Source organism: Giraffa tippelskirchi, chromosome 1 (assembly GCF_054371585.1).
Source record: "Giraffa tippelskirchi isolate mGirTip1 chromosome 1, T2T-mGirTip1v1.2.pri, whole genome shotgun sequence".
Taxonomy (NCBI): domain Eukaryota; kingdom Metazoa; phylum Chordata; class Mammalia; order Artiodactyla; family Giraffidae; genus Giraffa; species Giraffa tippelskirchi.
This window is the reverse complement of record NC_137275.1, coordinates 145,045,858-145,060,830: the sequence shown is the minus strand read 5'-3', so window position 1 is coordinate 145,060,830 and position 14,973 is coordinate 145,045,858. Positions and strand designations below refer to the sequence as shown.

General features: G+C 38.8%; 1 protein-coding gene across 4 annotated transcripts in view; it reads right to left on the bottom strand.

Annotated features, from left to right (window-relative positions):
- Window positions 1-1,500: 1,500 nt before the first annotated feature.
- LOC145509687 (uncharacterized) overlaps window positions 1,501-14,973 on the bottom strand; it is a 28,190-nt gene continuing 14,717 nt past the window's right edge. Inside the window, exons 2-3 of one of the 4 annotated variants that reach the window (XM_081498948.1) lie at window positions 12,673-13,759; window positions 1,501-3,043 (exon numbers count right to left, since the gene is read on the bottom strand). The gene's annotated coding sequence lies outside the window, so the exon portion shown is untranslated. Of the gene's footprint in view, window positions 3,044-11,170; window positions 13,760-14,973 lie in introns of those variants that run through there. The other 3 variants (XM_081498967.1, XM_081498941.1, XM_081498957.1) reach the window with 3 other exon arrangements.

The window sequence follows — 14,973 nt, the reverse complement described above, 5'->3', positions numbered from 1 at the left end:
TACATGGTACATTAATCAGGATTCTCCAGAGAAAAAGAATAGGATATATTCATAGATATACAAAGGAGGAAACTTATTATAGGAATTGGCTTATGTAGTTACAGGTTACAAGGGCTGAGAAGTCCCATATCTGCTATCTGCAAGCTGGAGAACCAGGAAAGCCAGTGGTATAATTCAGTCTGTCTGAAGGCCTCAGAATCAGGGGAATCGGTGGTGTAGGTCCTAGCGTGGACATCCCAGCTCAAGAGAAAGGGAAATCACCCTTTCCTCCTCTGTTTATATATATATATATATATATTTTTTTTTTTTTTTTGGTTGCCCTGGGTCTTCATTGCCACACTCAAGCTTTCTCTAGTTGAGGCAACTAAGGGCTATGTTCTAGTTGTGATGCACAGGCTTCTCACTGCAGTGGCTTTCCTGTTGCCAAACACAGGCTTTAGGATGTGCAGGCTCAGTAGTTGTGGCACAGAAGATTAGTTGCCCCGCAGTATGTGCAACCTTCCCTGACCAGAGATCGAACCCGTGTCCCCTGCATTGGCAGGCGGACTCTTTACCACTGGACCACCAGGGAAGTCCCTTTCCTCCTCTTTGTGTTCTATTCTGGATCTCAACCCTTTGGATGATGCCCACCCACACTACTAAGGGCAGATCTTCTTTTCTTAGTCTACTGAATCAAATGCTAATCTCTTTCAGAAATACCCTACAGACACACCCAGAAATGTTTTGCCAGCTATCTAGGCATCCTTTAGCCCAGTTATTGGTGCATAAAATTAACCATACGGTGAGTGAAATTTGGGCTTCCCTTGTGGCTCAGTGGTAAAGAATCCTGCCAATGTGGGAGACACAGATTCGAGTGCTGATCTGGGAAGATCCCACGTGCCATAGAGCAACTAAGTCCAGGAGCCACAACCGCAGAACCCACGTGCTGCAATTACTGAAGCTTGCTTGCCCTAGAACCCAAGCACTACAACAAGAGAAGCCAGTGCAGTGAGAACCCCAGGCACTGCAACAAGAGAGCAGCGCCTGCTTGCCTCAACTAGAGAAAAGGCCAAGCAGCAACGAAGACCCAGCATACACAGACAGACAGACACATATACACACAGCAACAAAGACCCAGCACAGCTAAAAATAAATAAATTTAAAAAATAATAAAAGCTGTTAAATTTAACAAGATTTGAGTGAACATCAGTCATTAGCTTTTAAGGTGGCGCTAGTGGTAAAGAACCCACCTACCAATAAAGTAGACACAAAAGACATGGGTTCAGTCCATAGGTCAGGAAGATCCCCTGGAGAAGGGAATGGCAACCCATTCTCACCTGGAGAACGCCATGGACAGAAGAGCCTGGTGGGCTACTGTCCATGGGGTCAGAGTCAGACATGACTGAGCAACTGAGAACAGACTGTCACAGACCGTCAATGGCTACATACAATTTCCAAGGTAAGAGTTGGAAAAGTATCAAGAAAATATCACAGAGATTGGATGAGAAGATGCATGTTCTATCTTTCTAAGTGTAAATTTTATATTTTCATAACATGAGTTGATGACTAACATAAAATCCCACTATTAAGGAGTACTTATTATATTCAAATGTCCTAAGTGAAACAGGAGAGCAGGGAGCAGGGCTCAACCTTTGAAAGAATGACATAGTCCGAGGATATGACATAAATTGGTGTGAACCAAGTAGGTCCAAGATGGCAGATAAGTCAACTTCCACTAGACCTTGAGTTTCAGAACATGCTCATTGTAACACATCAGCAAGCTAAATGACATGCCCACAGGCACCATGACAGTTCTAAGATCAACCATAGAGGTAAAAAAGTAGGTGGTGGCCCAATTGCTAGAAGTCTCCACCCCTTCCCACAAATAGCTGGAATACTCCTCCCACTCATTCAGTTCAGTTCAGTTCAGTTGCTCAGTCATGTCCAACTCTTTGCGACCCGATGGACTGCAGCACGCCAGGCCTCCCTGTCCATCACCAACTCCCAGAGATCGCTCAAATTCATGTCCATTGGTGATGCCATCCAACCATCTCATCCTCTGTCATCCCCTTCTCCTCCTGCCTTCAATCTTTCCCAGAATCAGGGTCTTTTCAAATGAGTCAGCTCTTTGTATCAGGAGGCCAAACTATTGGAGTTTCAGCTTCAGCATCAGTCCTTCCAATGAACACCCAGGACTGATCTCCTTCAGGATGGACTGGTTGGATCTCCTTGCAGTCCAAAGGCCTCTCAAGACTCTTCTCCAACACTATAGTTCAAAAGCATCAATTCTTCAGTGCTCAGCTTTCTTTATAGTCCAACTCTCACATCCATACATGACTACTGGAAAAACTATAGCCTTGACTAGACGGACCTTTGTTGGCAAAGTAATGTCTCTGCTTCTAAATATGCTGTCTAGGTTGGTCATAGCTTATCTTCCAAGGAGCAAGCGTCTTTTAATTTCATGGCTGCAGTCACCATCTGCAGTATTTTGGAGCCTCCAAAAATAAAGTCTGTCACTGTTTCCATTGTTTTCCCATCTATTTGCCATGAAGTGATGGGACCGGATGCCATGATCTTAGTTTTTTGAATGTTAAGTTTTAAGCCAACTTTCTCACTCTCCTCTTTTACTTTCATCAAGAGGCTCTTTAGTTCTTCTTCACTTTCTGCCATAAGGGTGGTGTCATCTGCATATCTGAGGTTATTGATATTTCTCCCGCCAATCTTGATTTCAGCTTGTGCTTCATCCAGTCCAGCATTTCTCATGATGTACTCTGCATATAAGTTAAATAAGCATGGTGACAATATACATCCTTGACGTACTCCTTTCCCAATTTGGAACCAGTCTGTTGTTCCATGTTCAGTTCTAACTGTTGTTTCTTGGCCTGCATACAGATTTCTCAGGAGGCAGGTCAGGTGGTCTGGTATTCCCATCTCTTTCAGAATTTTCCACAGTTTGTTGTGATCCACAAGTCAAACACTTTGGCATAGTCAATAAAGCAGAAGTAGATGTTTTTCTGGAACTCTCTTGCTTTTTTGATGATCCAATGGATATTGGCAATTCGATCTGTATAAACATAAGGGATTTGATTTAGGTCATACCTGAATGGTCCAGTGGTTTTCCCTATTTTCTTCAATTTAAGTCTGAATTTTGCAATAAGGAGTTCACGATCTGAGCCACAGTCAGCTCCCAGTCTTGTTTTTGCTGACTATAGCCTATGAAATTACCCACCTCTATAAAAACTGATGAGTCCATACCCTAGAGCTGCTCTTACCTTCTGAGATGCTCACACTCTGTCTGTGGAGTGTGTTTCTCTTCATACCTATCACTTTGCCTCTCACTGAATTCTTTCTGTGATGAGACATCAAGAACCTGCATCTTAGACTTCCCTGTGGTATGGTGGATAAGAATCTGCCTGCCAATGCAGGGGACACAGGTTCAATCCCTGGTCCAGGAAGATTCCACATGCTGTGGGCAACTAAAGCCCATGGCCAGAACTACTGAGCCCATGTGCCTAGAGCATGTGCTTTGCAACAGAAGACACCACAGTGAGAAGCCTGTGCACTGCAATGAAGAGTAGCCCCTGCTCACTGCAAACTAAAGAAAGCCTATGCAAAGCAATGAAGGCCCAGCACAACCAAAAAAAAAAAAAAAAAAAGAACCTGAGCTTCGTTAAGTCCTGAGAATCAGGCACGATCTCAGTTAAAAGACTGTGGGTTCAGTCTGGGTTTCGGCTGTGTTTGAGTCCCAATCTGAGTTGCACGGTTTTGTAAATGTCTGACTTCCTTTCCTTAGCTTTTTCACAGATGTAGAATTTTAGCTCTGGCTCAATTAAATGAAAATTTTAACTCTGGCTTCAATTAAATGAAAACAAAAATATGACTGTGAATTAAGATTAATTTGCAGGCAGCATGGTGAAATAGAATGATTTAAAATTTTTTGTGCATAATACAACTCATTCTTCAAATAAGATAGAAATTGGAAGCCTAACATGTGGAACAAATGCAGGTATTATAAATAGAGCTCCTTTGATAGAGGTATGGCGGGAAGAAAGCCTTTGCTTCCTCTCCTCCAAATAAAAGCAACTCAGCACAGCTTAAATGGTGTGGGGACTCCACATCCCAGTCTTTAGCAAGGTACAGAAACTCCATGGGCTTCTATTTCCTATCTGTCAGACGAAGGGGTTGCCCTGAAACTTGAAAGCCTCTTACTATTCTCAAAGTCTACAATTATGTGACCCTAAAACAACTAACACCAAGTCTAGTAGCTCTTGGTTTCTAAGATGTTTACCAGTCACCCAAGAGCTTACGGAATGAGATCAAAACAGGACTTGAGCTAAACAGACTTTTCCCAAACCTGTAAAATAAATAGCAACTCTGGATGAAAATGCTATTTTCATGAAAGGCTTATAACAAATGAAAAGGCTTATATCAAAGCCAGTGAAAAAGTCTGAACAAAGGGCAGCTGGTTTCCACTGATCTTTCTTATCTTTTAGATAAAAGTAGTTAATGGGCCATAAATACAAAGGATCTGCCTCTCCCAAGGAGGAAGGCAGTACAGACCTCCCTTCCAGGTGGCAGCATCTCATGGAAAAGCAGAACAATGAGCCTTCTACAAGACAAGGAACAGGCGGCTAGTCAGAACCACCATGAGACAGGCTAAGTACACCCTATGCAAACTCTTAGTTGCAGCATAGGGGATCTAGGCTCCTAACCAGGGATCAAACTCAGGCCTCCTGCATTAGGAGCACAGTTTTAGTCACTGGACCATTAGGGAAGTTCCTCAGTTAAGCATAGGTTAATCTGAATTAATCCTGGCATGTGATAGGTAAAGATGATATATGATTAACCAATGCTAAGAGTTCTCATCAAGGAAAAAATTCTCTTTTTCTTTGCTTTCTTCTTTTCTTGTATCTATATGCAATAGTAGATACTAACTAAATTCACTGTGGTTATCTGCTGTACACCTTAAACTTATGCAGTGATATATGTCAGTATCTCAATAAAACTGGGAGAAAAAAAGATTCAGTGTAAACGAAGAAGTGGAATTCTAGCATTCTTCAGTTCAGTTCAACTGCCCAGTCATGTCAGAATCTTTGCGACCCCATGGATGGCAGCACACCAGACTTCCTTGTCCATCACCAACTCCTGGAGCTTGCTCAAACTCACGTCCATCAAGTCAGTGATGCCATCCAACCATCTCATCTTCTGTCATTCCCTTCTCCTCCTGCCTTCAATCCTTCAAGTCTTACTATCTGGTAAATCTTACTTATAAGACTCTTGAGGGTTTGGTCTATATCTATTTTACTTATCTAATACACTGCAAATACACTGCAATACAAAGCAAAATGGCTGTCTGAGGAGGCCTTACAGATAGCTTGGAAGAGAAGAGAAGAGAAGCGAAAAGCAAAGGAGCAAAGGAAAGATATTCCCATCTGAATGCAGAGTTCCAAAGAATAGCAAGGAGAGATAAGAAAGCCTTCCTCAGCGATCAGTGCAAAGAAATAGAGGAAAACAACAGATTGGGAAAGACTAGAGATCTCTTCAAGAAAATTAGAGATACCAAAGGAACATTTCATGCAAAGATGGGCTTGATAAAGGACAGAAATGGTATGGACCTAACAGAAGCAGAAGATATTAAGAAGAGGTGGCAAGAATACACAGAACTGTACAAAAAAGATCTTCACGACCCAGATAATCACAATGGTGTGATCACTCACCTAGAGCCAGACATCCTGGAATGTGAAGTCAAGTGGGCCTTAGAAAGCATCACTATGAACAAAGCTAGTGGAGGTGATAGAATTCCAGTTGAGCTATTTCAAATCCTCAAAGGTGATGCTGTGAAAGTGCTGCACTCGATATGCCAGCAAATCTGGAAAACTCAGCAGTGGCCACAGGACTGGAAGAGGTCAGTCTTCGTTCCAATCCCAAAGAAAGGCAATGCCAAAGAATGCTCAAACTACCGCACAATTGCACTCATCTCACACGCTAGTAAAGTAATGCTCAAAATTCTCCAGGCCAGGCTTCAGCAATACGTGAATCGTGAACTTCCAGATGTTCAAACTGGTTTTAGAAAAGGCAGAGGAACCAGAGATCAAATTGCCAATATCCGCTGGATCATCAAAAAAGCAAGAGAGTTCCAGAAAAACATCTATTTCTGCTTTATTGACTATGCCAAAGCCTTTGACTGTGTGGATCACAATAAACTGTGGAAAATTCTGAAAGAGATGAGAATACCAGACCATCTGACTTGTCTCTTGAGAAACCTGTATGCAGGTCAGGAAGCAACAGTTAGAACTGGACATGGAACAACAGACTGGTTCCAAATAGGAAAAGGAGTACGTCAAGGCTGTCTATTGTCACCCTGCTTATTTAACCTCTATGCAGAGTACATCATGAGAAACGCTGGGCTGGAAGAAACACAAGCTGGAATCAAGATTGCCAGGAGAAATATCAATAACCTCAGATATGCGGATGACACCACCCTTATGGCAGAAAGTGAAGAAGAACTAAAGAGCCTCTTGATGAAGGTGAAAGAGGAGAGTGAAAAAGTTGGCTTAAAGCTCAACGTTCAGAAAACTAAGATCATGGCATCTGGTCCCATCACTTCATGGGAAATAGATGGGGAAACAGTGAAAACAGTGTCAGACTTTATATTTTGGGCTCCAAAATCACTGCAGATGGTGATTGCAGCCATGAAATTAAAAGACGCTTACTCCTTGGAAGGAAGGTTATGGCCAACCTAGATAGCATATTTAAAAGCAGAGACATTACTTTGCCAACAAAAGTCCGTCTAGTCAAGGCTATGGTTTTTCCAGTGGTCATGTATGGATGTGAGAGTTGGATGGTGAAGAAAGCTGAGCGCCGAAGAATTGATGCTTTTGAACTGTGGTGTTGGAGAAGACTCTTGAGAGTCCCTTGGACTGCAAGGAGATCCAATCAATCCATCCTAAAAGAGATCAATCCTGGGTGTTCATTGGAAGGTCTGATGTTGAAGCTGAAACTCCAATACTTTGGGCACCTCATGCGAAGGGTTGACTCATTGGAAAAGACCCTAATGCTGGGTAGGATCGGGGGCAGGAGGAGAAGAGGATGACAGAGGATGAGATGGTTGGATGGCATCACCGACTTGATGGACATGGGTTTGGGTAGACTCTGGGAGTTGGTGATGGACAGAGAGGCCTGGCGTGCTGCAATTCATGGGGTCACAAAGAGTCGGACACGACTGAGCGACTGAACTGAACTGAATACACTGCCTTACTGTAACTAGCACTAAATAAATAGTTGCAAAAGTGAATGAAGACACAATTAGTACTTTAAAGATAAATTTTATGAAATGTGAATTATACTTCAAAAAACCCCACCAAAAAACCTACAATATAATTTCTAAGGGTGACATGCCAGAAACACCAGACTTAAGTTCCATGAGGGCAGAGCCCATGTCTGGTTTATTCATCACAATATCCCTAGTAGCATATGTCTAGCACATTCCTCAGAAATACAGGAATAAACGAATGGTTGAGTACATGACTGGAAGGCAAATTTTCCAGGAATATACCTGAAAATGAAATAGACAATTAGCTACTCTTGGAGGAAACTACACCTTCTTTAATCCTTGGATTCTCATGAAATCAAAGATGAATTCACCTGACATTGAAAAGGAGCATTAATCTGATGTGAGTTAGTATGATATGATGCTTATCCTCACAACTCTGAGTTGAATTTAAACTTTACCATAAAATGGGGTGAAGTTTAGCCTAAAATGAGTCTGTCTTACACATTCTAAAGTTTTTTTTTAGAATGCAACATATATAGCAGCATTATCTATAAAGAATTCCTTCTACATGAATCCTGTCATGGCAGTCCTGGGCAATACTAGGAAAGTAAGGAGTTTATATTTGACCCTTTCAGAATTTTTTAAACTTTAAAAAGTATTTTAGTGTGACATTTCATACATACAAAAAATATGTTATAAGAATTTGTGTTCTTCTTAAAAACAAGAACATTATCAATATCAAGATTTACTTCCTTTGGGATCATACACTAATTTCTGAAGGAGTCTGCCTTCTAACTACCTAATGTTAATGTATAAGGTTTGAGAAATACATATTTAACTAGGTGCTACCTGATGAAAATAGTTTTAAGTTTTTACCATCCTTGGGCGCATAAACATTTTTATAGCATTTTTTCTGATAATAAAAGTATATGTATTCAATATAGAAATTTTGGGAAATAGGGAAACATACAAGGAAATAAAAATAGCCAATAGTAATCTGACTGTCTCCAGGTAATTGTTAACATTTTAAAAATATACAGGCTTGCACACACAAATACACACATTTTTTATTAGGCATCTTGAATTTCTTTCAAAGATTTAAAGAAATGAGCCCCTAAGTTGAATTTCATGCTTTGTGGCAGTCTAGTGGGAAACTTAAGGTTTTAAGGTTTCCTCAAATTGTACCAAAGAAAACATTTGCATTTCTAAAATGATACCATTATAGTGATACTCTCAGATATTCAGTTATTAAGTAACCCAAATAGCTCTAGGCCCATGATATGAAAGAAGTGAAAGTTGCTCAGTCCTGTCTGACTCTTTGCAACCCCATGGACTGTAGCCTACCAGGCTCCTCTGGGAGGAGTCCATGGAATTCTCCAGGCAAGAATACTGGAGTAGGTTGCCATTACCTTCTCCAGGGGATCTTTCCGACCTAGAGATCGAACATGAAGGCAGATTCTCTACTTTCTGAGCCACCAGAGAAGCCCGGCCCATGATATGGGTATTAATAATTTAATATTATAATTCAAACAAACTGGCCTCAAATTCATATACTCACAATAAGCTAAGAGTATTCAGCCAAATTCATGCCAAGTAATCATGTACCTGATGCCATGTACACATTCACAGATACAAATTTATCTGGACCGATGGGCAGAAGACTTTTAACAGTGAAATGATATCAGAATAGAACTAAGGTACAAGGTAAACTTAGCTCCTTCTAGTAAACCATGTACCAGACAAGCTGTGTAGGCAAATGTGTCTACTGGGAGAGTAAATGAGCAGATGAGTATTGAATGTAAGACAGACAGATAGGCTTTGAGTGTGTATCATAAATGTCTTTTCTAACAGAATGATGGCAACTAGTACAACAGGTTGTTCTTGTCCCCTTGGGGGAAAAGCCTGTACAAACAGATAATTCTTGCACAATGCTTTTTGAATTAACAAATTTTGGTTTTTATGTGAGGACCCTCCACCTAAGAGGAGATCATATCTAGAGACTAAGAAAGACGCTTTTCAAGCTGAGTTAACATTTCCCCTGTGGTTTCAGTCTCAGTTTAAGAGATGTGTGGGTGGAACTTGTGGAGGGTGTCCAGCTCAGGAATTTGAATTACAGCTCAGGAAGAAACAAAAGTGAAAAAATATGACAAAGGTAGGATCCAAAATATGAGGAGCCAAAAGAAACTAAAATCAGAATCTGAGGCTAAGGTCATAAATCACAGTGCCAAGGCTAAAAACACCAACAGTAAGATTCAGACTACAAAGAAATCACAGGAAGACTGGTATCAAATAGTAAGGTTTGTGTATTTTTCTAAAGAGGGTTAAAAATGTAAACAACTGCCCATGTGAGTGGATCTGGCAAGCTTAGAGGGAGATGAGGTCACTTCATCTCTTATGAAGTCAAAGGTTCATATCTGATAGTCAACCTTGATAACTGACTATGTTATGGATGTTACAGATTAAATCAACCAGTATAGGTATCCAGCAAACAGTGTTAAGCAAATAAATAAGTAGGGCTTACATTTGTTTATATTATTATATTGAGGAGGAAATCTCAAGAATTAATTTTCAGTTGTGATGTCTATAGATAGAAAAGACTGTATGATTCACTTGAAAGAGGTCTTCACTTCTAGATTTATCAGAGAATTACCATTTGTGTGCTATAAGCTACTGCCAAAAATCTAAACATAACAGCTCAACCTTGCAAAAGCCACTTGCCCACTAATCATGTATGTGCTTACTAGTTTTGCTGGGTTTGATGTTCCCACTATAGCTTTAGGTTTCAAATTCAGCATTCTGGTCATAGTTTGTTCCTTTGCTTCATGGCTATAAACTGATGTTTCATGTTATGTTGATTACATCAACGTAGTCGAAAAACTGGACTTCAGGAGCAGGGATGGTTAACCAAGAGGTAGAGCAACACATTTTTTACATCCCTCTTCTCTCTCATATGAAAGTATTTAACATATAGAGGGCTCCTGTTAAACACTAAGCTTAGTCTAAACAATATCCCGTATCAGGCAAGATTTTACTGAAAGCATACACATAAGCTAAATGTAATACTTTTACCACATTTCAAAATATATCACATTTTGGTTTTATGCCCGGACCAAGTGGGAAGGCTTCTTTCTAACTGACCCTGAGTATAAGTCTTATAAAAGGTCTCCTCCTGACAAGATGGTTTCCACACTTCAGACCAAACTAGTCTCAAAATTCCTCTGGTAACAAGAGCTCAGTGGGTTTTTCTCCAGTTTAATGAAGTCCATACTATTTTCTTGCTACACAAAACTACTCCAAGAGTTAATTGAGGTTTAGTTTTCTTAGCACCCCTTACCCTCCAAATCAGTTAAAGGTCCTTATCAGTTTCTTCCTACTGCTTTGTTCTCTTTTCATTTGGTTTGAGAATTAAGAATAAAAGAGATGATAGTCTCAAAGAGAATAAAGAGATGATAGTCTCAAATATACAACCTTATATGGCAGGGAGTCATTCACTGTCCTCTTAAAAAGAGAGCACACTTCCCTTACCAATAGCAATCCAGATGTTCTCTGTTTGCTTTTGTTTCCTTTACAGTCTAATTCTGATAGACTGTTTTATTTTTTAACATGTGCTTCATTTAACCATTTTATAGCTTTTGTCAGATGATGGTAATATCTGTTCATTGAAAATACAGTTAAGCAAATTGAAGAAAATAAATTCTCCATGACCTCACTGATCTCAGTGGCAGTGTTTTTCTATATATATATGTGTATGCATATGTATATTGACACTAAATTAAAAAGCAATCCTCTGTGCATTCTATTTTTTTGGCCTGCACTTTTCCATATAAAAATATATTTTCAACATCATTTTTAGTGTGATGCATAGGAGTCCATCTCATTGATGTTGTTCAGTGGTTGAATATTTATTATTTTAAATTATTTTTAAGCTATTGGATTTAAACAATCTCATAATTACCTCAAGTAAAAGTAAGCTGTAGCCTTATTTTGTTCATTAAAATTTCTGCAAATAGATTCATTGGATAAAAGTTACACATGGTTTGAAGCTATTTAATAAACACTGACAAATTACCCTGCTAAAAATACTATGAACGAATACTTCTCTTTTAGTTTATAAAAGTGCCTTTTCCCCTGAAACCGCCGCTTCCTCCTTTTTAAATTCTTTTTACCCCCTATTCTTTGCTGATATACTGGATGAAAGGGAATAGGTCACTCTTTTAATTTGTGTTTTCCCCTTTTACTAGGAAACACAAATATTTATTTGCCATATATTTGTATATATTGATTTGTCTTTTGTATTCCATCTGAATTGTCTTGCATTGCTTTTGTCCATTTTTCTCTATATAAATATATTTTACGTTATTTCTTATGTAAATTTGATGCTTATATTTTTTATTATTGATTTGAAAAAACTGATTATATTAAAATAGTTTACTTTCATATATTTATTAGAACTTTCTCTATAAGAAAGTTTCCCAGGTTAGAAAAATCCAAAATATACATTAGTAAGTGACTGATTAAATACTTTATCATTCATTCATATAATGGAATATATAAGGCAGATGTTAAAAACAGTAAGTAGCTCTATATGTGCTGATGAGGAAAGATGCCCAGATATAGTGCTCAGAGAGAAAGACTGGATACAAAATATAACTAAGAATGATTCTTGTTTTGAAAAACTTACATATTTAGGTGCTCACACTATATGTGTATATATGTATTGATGAAAGTCTGGAAATATATAACACACATTATTAAAAGTAGTTACCCATGAAGTGAGGGATTGAAGAAAAGGAGATACTAATTATTTTATACAACTCTGTATTGTTTGATGTTTTTACATTTTACAGTGAATTCTACTTTCACAATTGAAAAATGCTAAAGAAAAATGAAACACATTTTAAGTTTTGTGTAACCATATCTTTTCCTGTATGTTTTTTACCTTTGGCATCAGGCCTAAAAAGATCTTTCTTGTGCCATGATTATAAAATTATTTTTCATTTTACCATTTTTATGGCTTTACTTTTTGACATTTACACCTTTAATCAATTACAATTTATTTTGCTGTGGTATGAGTCACAAAACAACACTAACAAAAAGTCATCGGTTTTCAACTTTATCTTAATGTAAATTACTTTGTATCCTTAACAAAATCTTGAGTTAAATATTCTGCTTCACTGATTCTTCTTCCTGGTTGAACACTGATATCACGCTTGTTTTAGTCTTCATAACTTTAAACAGATTTTAATGTCTGACAGGTAAACAAAAATAATCTATGGTCTAAAGTAAAACTATTTACAACATATATAATGAAAAGCGGTAAAAATCCCTAACATGTCAAGAATTTCTTTAAGATGCTTTAGCTGCAAGTATCAGAAACTTATCTTAAAAGGCTTTAAGAAGAAGGAATTTTACTGACTCACACAAATGGAAGTCCAGAGGTAGACAGGGCTCTAGGTTCAGCTCAGTCACATGCTGGCTCCATTTGCCTGTGAATTTCTCTGCTTTTCCCCACGTAAGTCGGCTTTGTCTTCAGAGGTTGGCTTCTCTTATTATCACAAGATGGCTTCCAGCAAACACTAGGGCATGTTTTGCCCAAACCCTTCCCTTCAGTCCAGTCCACTGTGCCAATTTTGGCAATTTGCCAGCCGTGAGCCAAACCGGTGTCCAGGGTTAATACTCTATGATGATGATTTGAGCAGGAATTACTCCCTGGCCCTTTATCACCATCCCTAGTTATTTCCCTATAGAATTCTCATATCTTGGACACTTCAGACACAGCTCTTCTTTCATGTAGTACTTTTGTGAGAATTCTTTTCTCTGCAGAAATTATCTCTTCATGGCTTACTTGATTTGGAACTCTATAGAAAAGAATACAGCTCGGTTTCAGAGCTGCTTTATTTTACTGTGGTATTTTTGTAACACTTTTGTTTTTATGGCTAAATTTTAGTAATGTGATCTACTGACATCAAGAAAGCAGATATATTTATCGACAGTTTCCCTTTGTATACTGTGTGTGTTAAGTCTCAGTCCTGTCTGACTCTTTGTGACTCTGGAGACTATAGTCCACCAGGCTCCTCTGTCCATGGGATTTCCCAGGCAGGAATACTGGAGTAGGTTGCCATTTCCTTCATCAGGGGATCTTCCCGACCCAGGGATTGAACCTGGGTCTCCTGCATTGCAGGTTGATTCTTTACCAGCTAAGCCACTAGGGAAGCCCTTGTATACTGTAGTCAATGTTTAAAAACATATTTTTATTTAAAGGTCCAAGTTGAGGGAACATCAATTAATACTGGCCAACATACTACAGTTCTGAGCCATGAATGACTATCAAATGAAATCTATTCAGCATATCACTTGAAATTTAATTGGGGATAAGAAAAAAAACACTTCTTGGACTAACTGAAAATAACAGTGAAAAATTTTAACTGTAGAATACTTCATGCAATTTTTTGAATTTTTGTCTGTGTTCGGTAACCTGGAATTAATAAACTGCTATTTAATAATTACCTGCAAGAGAAAAGATAAGTATCTTTATATACTAAAATACTAAGTGATACATAAATCCAAATGAAATAAATTAGAATAGTGTTATCAAAAGTACTTTAGGCATAATACTCTTGGACAATATCATGAAGGCAAAAGCTATGTTACAATGAAGTTGAATTTTAGGTTTTTTTGACAGCAGTTTGCATATACTATTCAAATAGGCCTATAACAAATGATCTTCTGAGATGAGAAGGACATATTGAGAACTCTCTTGTGAACAAAAATACAATTGTTCAGGAATAATGAATATTCACTTGTTACATAAATTACAACTAATAATACTTTTAATTTAAGTAAAGCATGGCAGCTCCAGGTGTACAAACCTTGAGCTAGATGGGAGTCATCTGAGATAATTTCCTCAAGATCCTTGCTTTCACACAAAACAAACTATCCCCAAATCTCTTGTCAGTTTCTTCTGTCAGTGTTTAGCCACCTCAAATGAAAATGTTCTTTCCTAAGAAAGCAATGATGATAATGTGCCAGGGAGAGTCAGATAGACTTGAAATCAAATTTAGGCTCAAGGGCCATGCTCTAGAACCTGTGAGCCAGAACTACTGAGCCCCTGTGCCACAACTACTGAAGTTCATGTGCTTAGGGCCTGTGCTCCGCAGCAAGAGAAGCCACGGCAATGAGAAGCCTGAGCATAGCAACTAGAGTAGCTCCCACTCGCCACAACTAGAGAAAGTCCATGAGCGGCAACGAAGATCCAGTGCAACCAAAATAAAATGAATAAAGACTGCATTAAAAGTAAAAAAAAAAACAAAAAAAAAAACTTAGGCTCAAGTTATTTAATCTCTCTGAATTCCAGATTGCTGGTGGTTTAGTCCACAAGTCACATCCAACTCTTGCGACCCCATGGACTGTTGACCATCAGGCTCCTCTGTCAATGGGATTTCCCAGGCAAGAATACTGGAGTGGGTTGCCATTTGCTTCTCCAAGGGAATCTTCCCCAACCTAGGAATCGGGTCTCCTGCATTACAGGGCTTCCTTTGTAGCTCAGTTGGTAAAGAATCTGCCTGCAATGTGGGAGACACTGGGTTCAATCCCTGGGTTGGGAAGATCCCCTTGAGAAGTGAAAGACTACCCACTGTAGCATTCTGGCCTGGAGAATTCCATGGACTACACAGTTCATGGGGTTGCAAAGAGTTGGACATGACTTTCACTTTTCACTTTCT